This window comes from Octopus sinensis, linkage group LG2 (assembly GCF_006345805.1).
Source record: "Octopus sinensis linkage group LG2, ASM634580v1, whole genome shotgun sequence".
NCBI lineage: Eukaryota > Metazoa > Mollusca > Cephalopoda > Octopoda > Octopodidae > Octopus > Octopus sinensis.
In genome coordinates, this window is record NC_042998.1 from 106,706,148 (window position 1) to 106,726,789 (window position 20,642).

Below are 20,642 nucleotides of genomic sequence, written 5' to 3' on the forward strand. Positions count from 1 at the left end.
AAGACACCTATCTCTATCCCTCTATTATAATACTTTAAACCTCTTAGCTGGTATAAAACCACCTCCCTCAACATCACTCACTCTGCCAGGGAAGATGTCTTTGTCTTGCAAGTTACTTGGTGACAATGCTGGTGCCCCATTAAAAGCTCAGTACATTCTGTATAGAGGTTAGCTTTAGGATGGGCATGTAGCTGTAGAAATCATGCCAAAGCAGACAATAGAGCTTGGTGCAGCTCTCTTACTTGCCAGCTCTTGTCTAACCGTCTGACCCATGTCAGCAGTAACTACAAAGAACTGACTCAAACTGTGTTCACCTGTTAAAGCTATACCAGAATGGGAAGCTGGTATGAAACAATGGTATGTATGCATATATGTAATGTAAGAATTGTAAAGCATATAAAAAGTGTATAATATCTAATATAGAACTCAACATGTTGGGTACAGTTGAAAGGTATGTTTAATATATAAAAAAATAAATTTACCTGAGCTTTGCCTGTTAGCAGATTGTGACTATATGTGTATGTATACATATACAAACACACTTGTGGGTTTTTTTTTATGTTAGCATTGTGTGTGTGTAATGTCTAGATGGATGAGTATATGTAATTGTATATGTCTACAAGTAAAAAATATTTTGATTTCCACCAATACTGCATGTATAAATTAAACTGAAATACATTAGACAACTATAAATTAGTGTTTTCATAATCTCACTGTTTACAGAAAAAAAGACTATTGGATCAGTTTTAGCTGTTATTGAGATTTATCAGCAACTCACTGTACATATAATGTTTTATTAAATCAAATACACTGATTAGCATGCATCTATATTTTAGCAGCTAGTTTAATTAATTACCACTATGTTAACAGTGTTTATTTTTGATGCTCTTGTGTTCTACAGAATAAACCTGAACCAATTTTCAATGCTACTTTTTATCCATTTAAAATTTTTGTATGTTGTCAAACATTGATTTTTGTTTTAACTCCTGTAACTCAAATAACTGAAATTATCACCAAGTCCTAATCTGCACACAACCCTGTTGTTGTTTGAGGTGAGCACAGAGGAAGAACTAAATACTCTTGTGCAAGAAACAAAGTTTAGCTTCAATTTAGAAAGACCTCTTGTTAAAAGACATTCCATTTACACCATATGTGTTACTGTCCATTGTTTATTCACTTCAATGTTCAAGTGTCATGTCACGTAATACTTTAAACAGTGAGTTATATTAATGATTTAATTAGAGAAATTGAGCTTTGACATGGAGAAAATAATCAAACTGGTATTTCAGTCTCATATTTACTCACTATTGATGTCTGTAATCCAGACTGCAATTTGTAACTGGATTTGTGAAGCAATGAGGACAAAGTTGATTGCATGAATGCTTTTCTTAGTGATGTGGGCCCTAAAAAATCTTTTGAACTTACAAGCAAAATCAGTTGAGTATTTTCAACTTTTTCCTGAGTAACATTTGTGAGGATCAGCAATAAGACCTCAAGATATGTGCATCAACAGGGTAACACCACCTTCGTTACATCAATAGATGAAATGAAGACCTATCTAGGAATGCTTTTTCTGATGAGAGTTGGGCATCTTCCAAGTTACAAAGACTACTTGTGCACAAATTCAACTCTGAGCAAGAAATCAATGTCCAGGAAACAATATCTAGTAAATATAATATCTAGCAAACATCTACCTATAATCAACTTAACTGCATTCATCCTACCTGGGTAGGTGAGACTGAGACTAACAATGACAGCAGTGGGTTGGTGGGGGATCATTCTCAGTGTACACCCAACATTTATTACATCCTGTCACCTAGTTTCATCAAACCCTCTAGTTTCTAAGAGGTTTAGGAGGTTTACATAGAGAGAGCTCTACATGAATTGAAGGGTTAACACAGTATTTTGAAGGGGAATAGAAGATTGCACAAAGCTAAAATAATTTGTAACTCAGGAAATCCATTTAGTTTTGCCAACCAACTGTAGACATTGACAGATGGTTTCTCTATGAACATCTTAACATCTAATCTAGTTGGATACTATTTCCAGTTTAAAAACTTGTTTTTTAATATAAACAAAGAAAATAGAACATTGAATAATGGGGTATGCAAAAAAAGTATCTTATAAAGCTTTTACATCAGTGAAGCTATTGTTATTATGTTAAGTAAAAGATTTTCAAAGGTGTCTTGAAACCACTTGAAAAAGTAGACAATTTGTCATTGGGAAGTGTATTTATTGTCAAACATTGACTTTTATTTTATAACAATATGCTTTTCTACTTCTTTTAAAACAATGTTTTGCTTGTATCAGTAATTTTTTAAATTTGTTGTTTTAAACCAAGTACTGTTTTCTTCCACAACCATAGCAATGTCAAATGATTTTATTTTGTTTTAGTTAAGTTGCAAAAAAAATATTTCTCAGAGACATACTCAATTTAAGAACAGAAGGTTGTTACCATGCCACAATTACATTCAATATATTTCCAGCTGAAAAACTCCCTCTTGCTCCTTTCGCAATGTGTGTGTGCGTGCGCATGATTGTTGAAATGTATATGTTCATATTTTTCTTAAACATCTAAAAAAAATATGCTTAAATAACAATACCTTAGATAACAGCAATAAATAAATTGGTTCATAAAATTGAAAATACTAACTAGAGGAAAATGATAGACTATTTGTTATCATATAGTAAGTAAACTTATTGCAGTTACTATGTAGAATGTGAAGTATTACAGTTTTAATAACCTTATAGTTGAGCTGTGATCTGCTGAACATTGAAAAATACTATGCATGAGCAACTGTCAGTTTATATTTAAAGCAAGGGCACAGTTGACAAGATATGCTAGAGACAACTGTACACTAGTCTTAAAACATCAAATCTTGAAAGTGCATTAACTGAAATCATAAAGGGGCATTAATCGTGCTTTTAACGAGAGAGCTAAATGCAATCCCATAAGTTTGAAACCTGAAGTTATATTAGTCTTATTTTCTATAAGATAGGTTGCATATTTACACACCAAGAAGTTTGTGTGTTGTGTATTATGTGTGCATGTTTTTATTTTATGAATATGGCATATGATGATGATTGTGATCTAAATTATACTTTTACTTTTTTACAGCTGAATATCCAAAGATCTTTTTCATCTTGCCTTAAGTATCAACCACATTGCAACTATCATTGTATACATCCTCAGGTAAGAAAACATTTTCCCCTTTTTTACTTTTGGATTAAGCAACTTTTCTTTTACTAACTCTTTTTACATGATTCCTGAAGTCTATTTTGCAATGTTCATTCTTTTAATTTCACATTATTTGAATTTTATGTACAGTTTTTGAGAGATATAAATTAACTGCACGCTGCAGTGCCCCAATAGGGCTGCAAGCCAATAACTGAAACAGAAAAAGAGCAGTAGTTTTTTTTTTTTCATGTATGAGATTTTTTTTCTATCAAATATTTGAATTAAATGTTTTTAGCTCTTATTTACAATGAATTTTAATCCATAAGGGCTTTTGTTATGGATCATCAAATTAACATAGATACTCAGAAATGAAACATGGTTCAGTCGTCAGATGTTTTCTGTTTACTAACCTTTTTCCCCGTTACAAGCACACATGTATACATATCTATCTAACTGTCTATATATATGTATGCGTCTATATATATATTTATATATATATGTGCGTGCACACATACACGCACCCACCGAGTGTGTGACTGAGAAGTTTGTTTCTTAACCATGTGGTTTCATCTTCACTTCCACTGCACTACATATTGGTCTTGTGGCTGCAATTGGTATACAGAAACTGGAAGGTGTGTGTGTAGTGTGGTGTATGTGTTTTTTATTTGTGTGTGCCCTTGTCTTGATTTACATGTGTTTGTAAATGAGCATTAGTCATACAAATGATTTTCATTAGTTATACAAATAATATTCATTTCCAGATTTCTGTGAAAAACATGTTTGGACATTGGGAAATTTTACCTCGCTTGGAAACAAGTGAGAGTTGGTGATAGAAAGGGCATCCAGCCATAGAAAATCTGCCTCAAGAAATTCCATCTGATCCATACAAGCATGGAAAAGTAGTTGTTAATATAATGATGATGTGTGTGTGTGTACATATAGGTATGTGTATCTATATCTATGCATACCTGTCTTTCTCTCTCTCTTTCTATACACACACACACACACAGACACACACCCTATGCATCCTGGCTCTCCCTCTATCCTCACTTTATATTTCAGGTTACCTTGCCTCTGTTAACACTCTATCCACTTGCTCTATCCTCATTACTTGTTTCAAATACTGAGCACTCTTCTGACTTATCCCTCTCACTCATATATTTGTCTTTCTTATCTTTTGTGCCTCTCTCTGTTGTCTTTCTTATCCTTTGTGCCTCTCTCTGTAAATAGGTTTGTGAGTGAGCAGGTATGGGCTACAGATGTTGCTTTCTTGTGGACTTGATTAGTTCTGTATTGCTGGAGACAAAAAATTCACCCAGTACACTCTGTAAAGTGGTTGGCATTTGTGTATATTAATGTGTATATATGTATGTTTGTTTGCGTGTTATATATATATATTAGAGTGGTCCTTAGCAATAGGTATTTATCAAAAGTTACAGTTTTGCTGCTCCCACCCTAATCCTGTTCCAATAAACAAAACAACAGAGTGTGCAAAATTTCAGCTTAATCAGACAACTGTTAGGCGACCTTCAAATGCCTTGAAGTTGGAACATAGTATACGCAACGATTAATTCTGTACAAAAGTGGTATACTGTTCTTTTTCTTAACCATTTTCTTTTTCCTTCTTAGAGAAGTTTCTGTGAACACATCCAGGTAACCCCAACAGATGTAAAAACGTTCTGAATCAAATTCACCAATAGCTAATTTGAAAAATTCTTGAAATAAGATGTAAAACTTAAGAAATATTAGGTTTACTTAATAAAGCACACAACTTCTATAAGAGAAATGCATTTTTATTTACAACAATAATTTCTATAGAATCAAAAACATGAAGTGAACACTGAATATTGAACATTATTTTTGCATAAGAGAGGATTTAGTGGCAGTTGGGTATGTTTAACAGTTTTCGGTAATCATCTGTAAAACAAATTGTTTCTCAGTTTCATCTTTTGTGAGAATGTTATTGTAATCCTGAATGAGTTTGACACCTCTTTCTGCAACATCTTTCACAAGAACTGTTTTCTCAAGTTTTTCAAGTCCACTTTTGTAACTAGGATCATCCTTCCATGTTGAAGGGTCTTCGTTGAAGAAATCGATGCTGATAGAAAATCTTGTGAAGAAAGTTTTTGTACTAGGAGTTACAAAAGATAAAAACTCAATGTTTGTATGGAAAGAAAAGTTATTTTGGTGCAGAATGTGCCCCATCAGTTGATTTTTTTCTTTCTTCTTCCTCTTCTTCACCTCTGGAATATTGTCATCAAATATGGGTAGAACCACAGTTTTTGACCAGAGATGGATGGAAAATTTTTTCGCAGCAACCTTACTGATTTCTGGATCAATATCCTGATAATTATTTCTGATGACAGAAACAAGGCTCAAACATACACTTGAGCAAGAAAAATACATATTCTTTTTAAAGAGTTCTTCTCCTCAGGAGATAACAGAAATTGATCTTGAAACAGGTATATCTTGAATGCATAAATTGCTTTTGACATCCACCTGGCATGATTTACAGTTCCTGGTGTATGAAATGATATCCCGTTCTTCTGAATGCCACTAAGAAAGATCATCATTAACTCCAACAATTCTTGGTAATCATTTCACTGTTGTCTCTGCGTGGAAAGATGGTATTCAAGAAATCCAAGAATGGTAGAGCGGACATCATCAGACACTTCATTGCAACTAATTATGTAAACCTTCTTGTTGAGTTTTGTTCAGGTTTCTCTAAATCTTTTGAAAAATGCCATGTCTTGACTAGAAGTTGCACCCATCAGTGAGTCAAAACAGCTCCTAAAAACTAACTCAAAAATGTGATGACGTTAAAGGAAGTACAACAGGTCATGATTGAACAACTTTTCTAGATTTATACTAGCACCATTCACTCAATCTGTGTTGCTTGCTGTCGTATCACAGCAAAGTGCCTGAATTTTGTTTGTTATACCCCACATCTCCACTGCTTGGTAAACAGCCACAGCTTGCTGTTCTCCTGAAGGTGTTGGAATTTCAGGGACTCCCAACAATTGCTCCTTGCCTTGAAAAGTTACTATTATTGCCAGTCTATCAACTTTTCAACACCTGTGAGTGCTGGGGCAGCTTTCCATCTCAGTGCAATTCTAATTCTTTACAGTCATTTAGGTTAAATTTGTGCTGTATTTCTGTGTCTCGCTTCTCTAAATTTTGTTCTAAGGCATTGATAATAAGTATACAAAGCACATAACATTATAAAAACGGAGAGGTTATGAACATGGTATTACAACTTTGTCAGGGCTACCAACACAATAGGAGGAAGATCTATATCATAATGCACCACAACAAACTGAATGAGTGCTTACAAGTTATTACAAAATTTACTTACATTTACAAACGTGGACAAGTCATATTAGTTCACTGTTTATCACTAGCATATATTTCTTAATATTTTATTTCTCAACGCTATCATTAGGTGTAATACAATTCTTTCAACAGACGAACACAACTCACAACCTAGATGACAGCAAAAAATAGGTATTTGTCCTATACCTGCACTGTCTTCAGCTTTGCAGTTGCCTTACCCATTATATTTATTGCCATTTATCCTATTAGCAAGAATATGTCTGAACAAGGTTTTAATTAAAGAGAAAATTATATAAGAGATAAAAAATTTTATCTGAAAAAAATGACTCTCCGGGCAAAAACTTCAAAATTTCATGGTCGATGAGGGTCGCCTTGCAGTTGTTCGATTGAGCTAAAATTTTGCATTGATTGTCTTTTTTTTGTTAATTGGAACAAGACAGTTGGGTAGGAGCTAAACTTTTAGAAAGTTGAAAAATAAGGGCCACTCTGATATGCATCCACTCTCGCACTTAAACATATACTTCGCTGTCTCCCAAAAATGACAGAGATTAAGTATAAAATACATTACGCTAGAAACATTTCTTGGAATGTTATTCAACTAATTAATTAATATAGGTGCAAGCATAGCTATATAGTTAAGAAGTTTGCATCCCAGTCACATGATCTTGATTTAGTGCCTACTTGCATGCAGCACCTACAGCATGCAAGTGCCATTTTCCTAAGCCATGGATTGAACAAAACTTTGAGAGTGAATTTGGTTGGTGGAAACTGAAAAAAGCCTGTTGTATGTGTGTATCTTGCTCAAGATCACTCACTGTGGCATAGTGCTGGGTTCTCTGAAGTACAGCCTTCAGAATCAAAACTGGTCTGACAAACTAAAATGAGGAGGGTTGCATAGAAAGCAAGAGTCCCACTAAGTCCTGTCTCTGCTATTACATGCCCCAGCTATAATCATAGATTTTTGCCAATATTGGCCTAATAGACCACCCTAGGACCCACTAAGTGCAAAGCTGCTAATCTGGTCATCTTCATAGACATAATGGACAAATGTAATTGTGTGTATGTTTCTTTGTTTATATATTGCATGATAGTTGCGAATGTAGCTGTCATACTAGCAATATTCTGTGAATTTCTCAGAATCATTTTCAATATTCTGTGTGAGCATGTCTGGTTATGTGGGGGTTTGCAGGTGAAAGGGTATCAAGGTAGAGAAATTCTATTTCAGTAAACTATCTAACCCATGCTAGCACAGAAAATGATCATTAAGATAGTGATGATGAATTAACAAAGTGAGTGTTCTATTTCCTTTGAATGCCATATATCCTTATGTATATACATGCATATGGTGTTAATTTTTCATTGTGCACTCTTAGAAATATTCTATGTATTACACATTTGAAATGTTCGAAATGTACCAACTGAAGGTTAAAATAAATGAGTCAATGCAAATGTACTGTAGTGGTCTTATACAGTCCTTCATTTGTTCTTTTTAATTTATCCTTTCATATCTCAACAAGTTTAATTTTTACTATTCATCTTTCTTGTGTCATCTAAAATTTGTGTCAGTAATACAGGGCATGTTTCATTTGTTTTCCACTACCCCAAACAAGCTTTTTGATCTTAGCAAAAGAAAAATACTACAAGATATATATTTAAAATGATTAACTAATATTGCTGTTACTTAGTTTAAGGTAAATTAATATGAAAACATATTTTTCTGATGGAGAAAAAAATGTTTATTTTAAGCTGGTATAAAATCCTCCAGCTTTCTGAATACATCAAAATAAGTTTAAATCAGTTTTGTAAAATTAAAATCCATAATTTGAGAAAAGAACATAACTGCAACTTTTTATTTACTTTTTATTTTTATGTGTCTAAAATTTTTAACTGAGGGCTTAAATTACATTATAACAAGGGTTAGTTTTAATAAATATTTTTCTGTACTCCAATGAATAATAATTCTTGTTAATAATTCTTGTTAATAATTCTTGGGAAAACATTTTCTTATAGAAACAATTTTTCATGTTTAACTTTATTGTTGAGTTATTGTGATAGTGTAAAAAGTAAACAAAATCTAAATAAGTTAGATCAGTTTATACAAAGCAAATTATTAACTACCCCCCACACACACACATAATATACGTATTAGTAGTTCATCCAAGATTAAATGATTAAATGGTTTTTACATTATTAATTATGTCAGATTGTAAATGTTGGTTTGAAATGGTATTGTCTTATATTTTGGCACAAGTATGCTGATTGCTTACTTATAACCAATTCTCTGTTTGCAATAAATTAAAAATTAGCTTTAATATAAATTCATAAGTAATTAAGTTGTTTTGAAATCTAGTTAATGTATCTACGAGTCAAATAGGTAGTCAGTAAATATATTATTGACTGTAAAGGCTTGATTTATAAAAGTACACATCTAATGGTAGGATTAATAGCTGTCAGATTTTAAGTACAGACTCCGAGTTCAAATCCACTCTTAAGACAATGTTCATATTTAGGAATAGGCCATCTTATCATGATCAGATATTGAACCTGTCTGAAACTTTGCAAATGAAAACAAAAGGGAAAAATTAAAATCTAGAAAATTAATTATATGACAAATCAGTATTATTAAAATCCTTTACACTCTGTTAATAAAAGGATTGTAATCTTTTTGTTGCTTTGCTTTACCTCACTGTGTCTGAAGAGTTTTAGTAATGAGACAGAAATACATCAAAGTTGTTATTGTGCTTACTATCCTCATAAGCCAGTAGTGATATATAAATATCAAAACATATACAGAGTTATATCCATATATATATATAATCTAATTATGTATATTGTTTATCAAACATATGGATATGACTCCCTATACATATTTATTCATAATTTAGTGTCTTGGTATTTTAGTTACTAAAACCAAAGATGTATGTGTGCGTTGTGTACATAGCCTGAGTCAGTTCTGATGGAACATGTAGGCTGTTATAATTGCATGGTTTATTCACACAGTGATCAAGTTAATCATAGCATACCAGATGGTTGTAGGGAGTGTCCTTGACTCCTGAAGGTGTTGTAGGAACCCTTTTGTGACGTACTGCTCTTGCCTTAGGCATTTTTAAACCTGATCATTTGTTGTATAGCTGAATTCTGAATATACAGGCCATCTCACTCACTCATGGAAAATTATGGATAAATAACTAAAGTGATTTTAAAGTTAGTTATGTATTACCTTGTTTTGGTTATTTATAATATGATTTACAAGTTTGTTGGGAAATTTTAAAAAAATTGTAGTAACCACAAATATTTTATGAGGGAAAATATATCTATTCTAAACAATATGAACAAGGATATCTATTTTAAAATGCAAAATGTATGTGGATGGCAATTCTGTAAGTTTCTTGGTTTGTCAAATATTTGTTTTGGCACAAAGATTACTTTGTGTAAATTTTTAATTTACATATTAACTCTTGATAGTGGTTTTTATGTTTGCTGAATATTTTCTTTGATTTTTGTATGTCTTCTTCTGAAAATACTTTGAATTCAAACTTGCTGCTTGACAACTTGAAACTGGTATCCATTTTCCGTCCATAGTGAAACATTTCAGAAATTTGAAGTGGGAAAAAATGGGGGAAAATTTCCAAAAATTCCCAGCACTTAGATATATACAATAATGGTGGACAGTGTAAGTCAGTTGTTTACATAGTGAAACCACGTTTTCACAAATGTACTAATGAGATTTGCGCTGAAATTCTCATAAAAATATGAATATCATTTTGGATGGTTCTGGTTGGTTTGGTTATATTAACCAAAACTTCTTTTGGCTGGCTATGGGTGGGTCAGTAATGAGAGGGTTAACTCTAGTCATATTTGAACTCAGAACTTCAAAACTGTCTGGCTCTGTATTTGCCCTGTACAGTTGTACCTTACATATCATAACTGAATGATATTTGACATACATGTAGACTGTATAAACAATATTTATTGGGTGCTAGGTCTGTAGATTCAACAGGCTAAAAGTCTTTTTCTTCTGTTCAACTTTCAGCTATACTTGTACCACATTTTATTTCATTATTATACAGTTTAGCACTAAGGGTATATAATGGTTTATTTTTTGTGAATTAATACAAAAGTTTAGAATTTTCAAACCTATGAAATACTTAATATTTTAGTTCAAAATGTATTTATTAATTTTTTATTGGAAAAGTTTTCAAAAATGTGTGTTCAACTTATTGACATTAGGAGGTGCACACATTTGTACAACACATGTTCTAACTCATGTTTTTAAGAGCCAAATGTGTGTGCTGGTAACTGATGAAGATAAAAAAATGTTAATAAAAAGAAAAGCAATGAACTATGTTTTATCTAAGATGATTTATTGGAAAGTATTTTTTGAATATTCCTTTTATTTATTTAACTTTTTTTCAAATGTTAGTAATTAAGTAGACCAGTGTTTCTTGACCAATTCTGCCTCATGTCCCCCACTCCAATTGTATACCTCATCTTGAACAAAGTTTGTATATAGCATCATGTATTCAAAAAAAAGTTTTAAAACTTTATTGGAAGTTTTTTTTTACTTGTAACTTAAACCTTATTCTGAAGCCCCTCACCCTACAAAATATTGCTGTATCCTGTCAACGGGGCATGCACCTTCACCTTTATTTTACTTCTAGAAGCTCCATTGAAGAAAAAATGTAAACTTTTATTTTTCTAAGCATCTATGGTATTTTACAGATTTTACTGCTATTTGTGGGTTACTAGTAAGATTGTGCTGTTTCCTTCATTGTTAATCCTTTTGTTACCATATTTCTGTTGAAGTACACTGCCTCTGTTTCAATTAATTTTTCATATAATGAAGAATTTAGGTGTTTTAAGCATAAATTAACATGAAGTTTAGATAAGTTTTAATTTGGATCACTTAAAAAAATAGATATGAGGCCCCAGTCAGCACAAATTTTACTTGACATGAAGATGCAGGCAAACAAAAGACTTAATGGTAGTGTAGATTTATATCTGCTTCAGTATTTTAATTTTTATGATATACAGTAGTAATCAGATCTACCTATTTATATCAACCAAAGAGGAAGCTTCTACATGGTCACTTGACCTTCTAGAAATGGTAGCTGAATTCTCTCAAATCATACCTTTAAAAAGATAGTGTAGTCATTGTTGGAATGCCTTTTGATCTGAGGACTCCTCAATCAAGGTTAGCCTGAGGCTAAACAACAACCTACTGTTGTACATCCAGATCATTAAAGTTCTGAGCAATCATCTTGAAGCAGCTCATTGTTACAGTTATCTTAATGCTTTGTTTAGTGTTACTGAACAGGGTTGAACAGTTTTACCTGAGTAGATCTATATCATGGAGGGAGCAAATCAATTCTTTCAACTGTTATCCTGTTTCAATTGTACACATTATCTTGAAGTTTCAGTTTTAAAATGAACCTGCCGTTTTCAAAGTGAATTACTCAGTTTTTTTTTTTTTTTAACATTTACAGCCTCTCTTCAATTATTTAGCTCTTTATGTAAATCTAAAATTAGAAAAGGGATTCTATTCTTATTCATGAGTATTTATTTATGTTACAGGATCCAATCCGTTGCCAATATCCAGTTACAAACACTGCCTAAAGACTTCATAATACATATGGTGAGTAATGACTTCTTGGTGTTGCAAATGGAATTTCTGCCCAAATTATATAAATATTGATTGTTTTTTAGGTTTATTATTTTGATCAGCATTACTGAAAGAGATGCTACATCATTTAATGTCCATTTTCCATGCTGGCATGGGTTGGACACTGCCCAGGCTCCAATTGTCTGTTTTGGCATGGTTTCTACAGCTGGATGTCCTTCTTAATGCCAGCCACTTTATTGTGTACTGGGTGCTTTTACATGGCATCAGCAGAAGTGCCTCTCAGATGCCTCCAGCACAAGTGCTGTTTATGTAGTACTGGTACAAGTGCTTTATATGTGAACCGCAACCCCACAAGACAGACCTTTTGACTGAGAGAGGGCGTGGGTGGTATGGCCATACAGATCTTTTATTTTCCAGAAGTTACTTGTACTAAAGTTTTTTTTTCTTCTTGACAGTAAGACTGTTAATCTAATTTCCTTGCTGAAACTTAAGAAATGTATTGTTCATGAAATAAGAACATCAAATTGATTTGCATTTAATCATCTATCAGTGCAGGGGTATTTTGTTTTCCTATTATCACCTTCATCAACATCTGAATCCATTTTCCATGCTGTGTGGGTTGGATGGCTCGACTGGAACTGGCATGGCCAGGGGCCCTACCAGGTTCTGTAGTCTGTTTTGGCTTGGTTTCTAAAGCTGGATGCCCTTCCTAACACCAAAAATCCATTGTTTCATTTCATTACCTTAACTTCTTTCCATTCTTCATATTTCTAATACTCATGCATACACAGACACACTCATTCACAAATACACACATATACTATTTTTATTTTTTAATGGCATAGTCAGAAGTGGAAAAGCAATGCTCAACACCCTTTCAGAGCCTCTTTGATAAACTGAAAAAAGGGAATGAATTATCCTGACCAAAGACCTAGTTCTGATGGTTATAACAAAGTAACCTCAACTAAGGGCCAAGTGGTCATGTTATTATCATCAAAATCCTCATCATTTTCATGATAACTTTTTCCATAATCACATGTATTGGATAGGTTCTTTCCTACATAGTGTCTTGCCATTTACTGCAGATTTTGTCATCTTTTTTTGTGAGATTTGATTTCTTGAGATCAGCTTTTTCCACTTCTGCCTATAGCTTCCTTGATCTTCTCCTACAACTTCCTTCCACTTTTAGAGTCTATGCAGCATCACGTTTCATACACAAGCAACATACAATCTGCCTCTTCACTTGAAAAGGTAATCCCTCTGTTGTCTACAGAGGTCATAGCTCCCTTAGCTTTTCATACTCTGTTCTTATTCCAGCCACTATGCTTTCAGAGTACCCTCCTGCTGATTAGGTTCTAATGACAGACGCTACCAATTACTTCTATAAAGCCTCTTAGGCATTGAAAGAATTTATTTTACTACTGCACTGACTGCTAACTATTCCTGTACATCTGTCACCTTTGATGCCAGGACACCTCTTGTGCACATTGTGCACCTTGTGTGGAATGCCTACCTCCTTTTTCTTTGTCTTTGCCAAATTTATTCTGCTGCCTTTCAATTCTAAGTTTTGCTTACACATCTGGAATTTCTTCTCTACTCTGTTATTAGCCATTAGCAAATAGGAATTCCCATGAACAACTAGTCTTAAACTCCTCTGTCATGACTTGGAGACTATAACAGAAAGGAGGGGCTGAGAATCAAGATGTACTAAACCTACCTGCATGTTTGCCATCTCTCGCTTTTCTGATTGGTTTCTTGTGCACTACTCTCATAAACCATTCAGTTATTGCCTACTCTTTTTATACCACCAACTATGTCAAATGCCTTTTCTAGATAACAAATGCTACGTAGAAGTTTATTCAACTTGTCTCTTTCAAAATAGTGTCTTCAACAGTTGAAACATTTCCTAGAACAAGTTTTCAGAGATAGTGCACAGTTCTTGTAGCAAATCTTTTTCAGTCTCTTCTATTATCTAAAATAGCTGGCCTTCCATAGTGGAGTCACCTTTAAGAGTGTAAGGTAGTTGTGAGATAAGAGTTCAGTTGCAAGTTATAGATGAGTGATATATGAACCAATGTGGTAGGCAATCAGAATTCATCCATGTCTCAGGTCTTCTCTTTTACATTGCCTCTTTTTAAACAGCTCAGAACTGCCAAGTAAAACTTATTTGATCACTTGACCTGATAGAACAAACTCATGATATACAATATCCTTCCAATCAAAAAATTATGCTCAACATCACTTTCATATTTGAGCAACATGTGCTTTTTTTCCCCTCTCTCTGTTTGACATTGGCATCAGCTGCTTTTGTGATTTAACATGGTAGCAATACACCCATGTATCATTACATCGGCTATTATGACACTTTCCAGAAACTTATTTGAAAGATCAAATAACTTCTGATTGTCTTGCCTTCTTTTTTGGTCATCTATCAAACGACACAGCACTATGTTTTCAGCAATGCAATATATTTTCAGTTTTTCTTTTAAGAACATTGTTGCAAGAAGTTTTACAGATGCCTTCTTCTTTGGAAAGACACTTAGGTAGCAGTTTTCATAAATCACAAGTCACATATTTACAATGTGATCATCCAGATTTGGAATCATATTTAATGGATGTCCTTCTTGATTTGAAATATTGATACCATTCCTGAACTGTGCAGCTCAAACAATCCACAAAGGCCTATTACAACATAAGAAAAGTCTCTAAACGATTTTCATAATTTGGAACAGAATTTTGTAAAAGCTCTTTGATTCTGTACTCCATTGTCCAACTTGCATCAAATTGCCAAGAGGTGCACCAAACATGCATTCATTCTATCAAATGTAGACAATTAACATAAAGTGTTATTGTTATTATTATTAGACTAAAGGTCAAGGTCATCCAGCTACAGTATTGCAGTTACAAGCAAGTTGATGCAGTTTTAAAAACATATACATTGTTTTATTTTCCATTAGGGTTTTTTTTTTTAAAGATGGGTACAATTTCAATCATTTCGATATTTTATTTGTAATTAATTTTAACAGATGAATGCATTTCCTTTTACTTTTTCCTTCTTGGAGCTAAAGTTGAAATGATAAATATTGTTAGTCTGCAAACTGATTTAGAGTCTCAAATCTATGTTTGTTGTTGCAAATGAGCAACAGGGAGTGAGAAGAAACAAGAGAGCACTAGATTAAATGTACTATATTTAATGTTATTTCCTTATATTCTGTGGTGAAGTATCACCAAAAGGATTTAACCATTCATATATCTGATTGATAAAACAATACCAATGATATACTGTAACAAATTATATCACCCATCTGCAATCAAATACATTTCCCATCTGCAGCAATTAGTTTCATATGTAGTCAAAATTGAACTCCTGGCTATGTGGCCAAGTACCAGCTCAAAATTGTAGTTGACATCAAGCCTTTATATCTCTTTGTAAATTAAAGATTTTTATTAAACAATCTTAATGCAACTCTCTAGAAACAAGTTGGTGATGTAAATATATAGGATCAGCTTTTTGGCTAACTGCTTTAGTATTGTTTTAAGATGACCCTCCAAAAGATTTACATACTATAACTGAATCTACCTTGTGAGATTTTAACCTTAATAATCCTATTATATTGATTACATGGTCAGGATTTTTTCTAGTTTCTAATGTTTTTGTTGTGATATGTATTTTATTGCAGTCAGATACATTTCAATGTGTTGAGGGTAGTTGAACTTGAGAGAACAATAGTGAACATTGTGGCTTCATTTTTAGTGAAAATAAACTGTAGAATATAACATAGATGATTTATATAAACTCAGATCAGCAGGTTATTTCTTTTTTATTGAACATTCTGATTTGATTAGGAAATTTATTTTAAATTGTTGTCAGTGAGTTTAAAAGAAATTGGCTTATAAGTATCATCTTAAATTATCATTATTATGGCATTTTTCAATACATTGGTAAACTGTGCTGTTCATTTTATATATATATTTCAAATCATTAACCATTTTATTTTAATTATCATCATTTGCTTATATTTGTGTTTGATAGTATTAATAGTATTCATTGAAGATTCTCTTTGGAAGAATCTTATGAATTGTGAAAATAATGATATAAAATTGTCTTTCAACTCATTGAAAGGTTGTTAGTGGTGTGGTAGAAGCTTTCCTATTCTATCTTACAAAGTAAGAAATATTTTGCAGCTCTGACATTCTCTTATTCGTTCATTCATTCTTTTCTGTTTCTATGCAATAAGTTAACAATTTATTTGACATGATGATGATGCATTGTATTGAATCAATACAGAGAAACATTATTTTTAACATTTGTAATTACCTGTTGTATTAAAATGTTGTGTCCTTGATAATCAGTTAAACAAAGAACTGCATAAAAGCCTAATAGAAGAATAAAATCAAAGAATATTTTTATTGCACACTCTAAGGATACTAACACAATTCAAAAATCATTAGTAGTAAAGTTAAAGACAAAATATTAATAAATGTAGTAATCTAAATTACTTTTGGATGTGTTCCTAAATTTGCTTTTCTTTAATGACAATTGAGAAAAGTCTCTTCTATCTCAGCTGTTAGATTACATTTCTATACACAAGCTTTGTTCTTTACAATCTTTTAGTTAAATGATTTCCTAACATTTAATGATTTGCATCACAACTTTTCAAGTTTGAGTTCTGTTCTAACAGTCAGTATTTTATTTCGATTATTTTCACACAAACTTTCATTTATATTACACATCAAACATTTAATTTATCTTTTGTTATTGGTAGTCTTTCCTGAATTTCCACTCTAAGTTCATTATCAGTGTCTGTAAATCTGTCTCTCTTCTTTCTGTTCTCAGAATACAAGTATTGAATAGGATTTTGACCACAAGAGTTTTATAGCTTGTATTAAAGCCCTGTCTCTAGTACAACTGACTGGGGCCTGAGTGTGTATACACAACATTCTTTACAAATAGATGTCCATACCAGTAATGAGGGAATTGATGTACATAATATCAATGATCTGATAATGATTTGTCAGTCTGAAAATTTAGTCTGCTAAAAACTGTCTAGAATGTCATTTGTATATTAGCTGAAATCTTAGGAACCATGAATTTTATTTCATTTTGCTATTTTTCATTAATTATCAGCAATGGAAAATGGTTAAGGTAGACAGAATCAATAGAAGTCTGGTTTTTAATGTGTCTGTTAAAAGGAACATTTTTCAAGTTGTGGAGGTTAATTAGCTTGTTAGAAATATATCCTTGGTTTATGTTTTGAAACAGAAGGATTAAAAGTAAAACTCTAATTATTTTGCTGTACTTGTTAATTTCTTCATGATGATTATGTTTTGTTCATTTTGTTGATCTTAAGCATCTGGTATGTAATTTGTTGTAGCATCTAGTATGCTATTTGGTCTATAATTAGTTAAATTTAAACAATTAAAAAGATCTCATCTTCCAGTTACCAGAATTTTGATTTCTTACCTAAAACATTGTTCTCCTAGCCTCTGACTGTGTTTTGTAACTTTTCTGCAATAATGTTTTTACTCTATTATACATTTCCTAAGTGATGTCTTCATCTGGCATTCACTATTTGTGTTTTCATATATTTGTAATCATATAAAGAACAAAGATTATGCTTTACCTTAAAGCATTTGATAATTCAATATTTTGGACAAAATTTGTCTAGAATGAGGAATATCAATGCTCTTTGTGAAGTGGGTTGTATTTTCCATGGGTTTTTCTCTGTTTTTTTCAAATTTTCTTTGTAAAAATATTGAATTAAAGGCTGTGCATGCAAGGGAGAGAGAGATAGAGAGAGGGGGGGGGGTTAAAGTTTGCATCTTACAGAAGCAAGTAGAAATGGCTAAATTAGCCAATGAGCTTTGCTTTATTTTTGTTGGCAGTTGATGGTGTATTTGTATTGTTTGAACAAAGATTTACTTACTTGATCCTTTAGTTCCCATTATTTTGAACTATAGCTCTGATTGTAACAGTAATGTTCTTGTTCTAGGATTTATTGAAGTGTTTGTTAACTGGCAACACACATTTGTGAGGGTATTTTCATTTGATTGTGTAAATGCCCAGCCAGATAGTGCTCCTGATGTAATTTCTGTCTCATTTTGTGCATTTTTAACTTGTAGGCAATTGCTCAACTGCCTCGTGTTGTGAATGGTAGTTGTTAGTGCTCTGTCCTCCAACTAGTTCATAATAGGGATAGCCAGCAGGTTCAACAGATCCCATTGACAGTACTGAGGTGTGTTACATGATCAAAGAAACCAGTAATGTGTTGTTCACAATGATTGACATGAATTGGTGGATGCCTAAGAGTGTGAGACTGAAACAGATGTTGAAGTGATGTGATTGGTCTGTAGATTGATGCCTTGAAGTATGGAGAGAGAAAATTTCTATGCTAAAAACATTTCTGTTGTTTTTGAGTATAATGAAGCCAACTTGTTGGAGCCTTTGATGCAAACAAAATTATCAACCTGTCTGGAGAACGCTTGTAGTGTAGGGTTTGATCCAAGAAAAAAGTCAAGAAATTTTGCATAAGGATTTTTTAAGCTGGAAACAATGGATCTAATTTTAAGTTTGTTTAAAATTGTATCTCTTCATGAGATGGTAGAAGATAAGTTTGCTGTTTTTAATGGCAAAAAGATGCCTTTGTTACTGATGTCAATCTACTAAATGGTGTTGATGAGATTTTTAACTCTTCACCATTTAAACTGGCCTGATCTGACTGCTCATAACTAGCCAACAATGTCATTCTATAAATAATCACATCATCAAAATCTGAAAGCTACAAGGTAATGCATGTTTAATTCAAAACACTGTGGATAAATAGGCATTGCATTTGACAGAGTAATCTAAATATTAAAGGGTTAATCTAGATTGGTGTGATCTATAACATCAGTGCAATCCAGAGTTGTTGAGTTGCTCATGTGTAGATATCCTGAATGGAAAGCCAAATTCTTTCTCTTTGTCAGAGGCATGTTAAATGAATTATTTCAAATGAAGTATTGGGATTTAAAGAAATCAGAGCTTGCCCTAGTTATTTTTCTAGGAGGTTGGAGATGAATAGCTTATGACGAGCAAGTTTGAGGTTAAGTTTATGGTTGGTTGATGGGATATGTCTGTTACTGATGTCAACCTAAATGGTATTGATGAGGTTTTTCAAATCTTTAGTATTTAAACTGGCCTGGTCTAACTTCTCACAACTAAATGGGTTAACTGGGCTGCCAGAGGTGTTAGATAGCAAATCTGATAGGAGTGGTTGTGTTGTAGTATTGAGTTTGTGAACAGAAATACATTTAAGCTGTTAGGGTAGGCAAACTCAATAGAGTTTCAAGTGAGCTTCATACTATCATAATTTTTTTTCTCCTCAGGATCACTATTAAATATTCTCCCATTTAATCAAAATGTTTCTTGAAAACCAACAACCCATTATTTATTGGACGTCATTAGAGGGATCCACTGGTCTTGTTTAACACTATTTCAATATATTTAACAATGAGTCTTTTAATTTTCATCATGTCTCATTATACAAACATCACCAGTGAATTTAGTGTTCATTTCCCAATTGTTCTCTTTTGTTCTTTTTATGCTTGTTATTTTTTTTTCTCGGCCTTTAATCAGGAACATTTTTCACATAGTGAAAACTTTGTCTTGCCTATTACATAAATGTATGCTTGAATGTTAATGCATGAAATTAACCATATTTTGTTCTTTTTTATGTTTTTTTTCCCCTTTTTCTTTGTTATTCTATAAAAGAATATTTTTGTATTGATCAATAATGTTAGCCTAATTAAGTGAAACTTTATTGCTTGTCTTTAGTAAATGGCATAGCATAAACTCTCACTTGTTGATAATTATCTGGACTGTTATCTTATTTTATAAAATAATTACTTTAAAAGTTTATGTTCAAAAGGTGTTGAATTATCAGTATAACTTTGAATCACTTTATTGAGTACATTATTTGTGTGTGTGTGTGGTAATTATTAAATCCCTTTTTTTTTACTTTCTTTTGCATCATCATCATTACCCATTACTACCTCTATGATAGCAATGTCTTTGTCATCATTATCAGAGTTACTCTTTTGATTATTATCATTGTTCTCTACATATGTTTTTCATATGGCATGTGTTGTATAGGGTTGAGAATTCAATTAGCATCCCTGTCTTTTTGTATATTATAAGCCCATCACCAATTTGGTTACTGTCCTTTTAAGAGTTTTAGAATGAAAACTAATCAGTTGAGAAGCTACTTCTATTCAAAAATTCTTGTTGCTATCTACTTTTGTGTTATTTAGGCTAGCTAAATAGAAGGTATAAAATGTACAATAACCTTTGTGCTCACTGTTTACAATTAACTATTGCAGAAACTTGAAAAGGTTGAGTTTCATTCTTACAACTACAAAGTACCTTAATGATTTGTTGATCCAATATGAAGAATAAATACGCCTCACACAAAAGTATTGCTACCCCATTTTGATCAAGAAACCAACTGCAACACACCCACATACACACTT

General features: G+C 32.5%; 1 protein-coding gene across 6 annotated transcripts in view; it reads left to right on the plus strand.

The window, feature by feature from the left end:
• LOC115232609 (trinucleotide repeat-containing gene 6A protein) overlaps positions 1-20,642 on the plus strand; it is an 88,163-nt gene that overhangs the window by 38,319 nt on the left and 29,202 nt on the right. For all 6 annotated transcript variants that reach the window (XM_029802588.2, XM_036498781.1, XM_029802586.2 and 3 more), the window contains exons 2-3: positions 3,119-3,193; positions 12,086-12,146. The gene's annotated coding sequence lies outside the window, so the exon portion shown is untranslated. The remainder of the gene's footprint in view (positions 1-3,118; positions 3,194-12,085; positions 12,147-20,642) is intronic.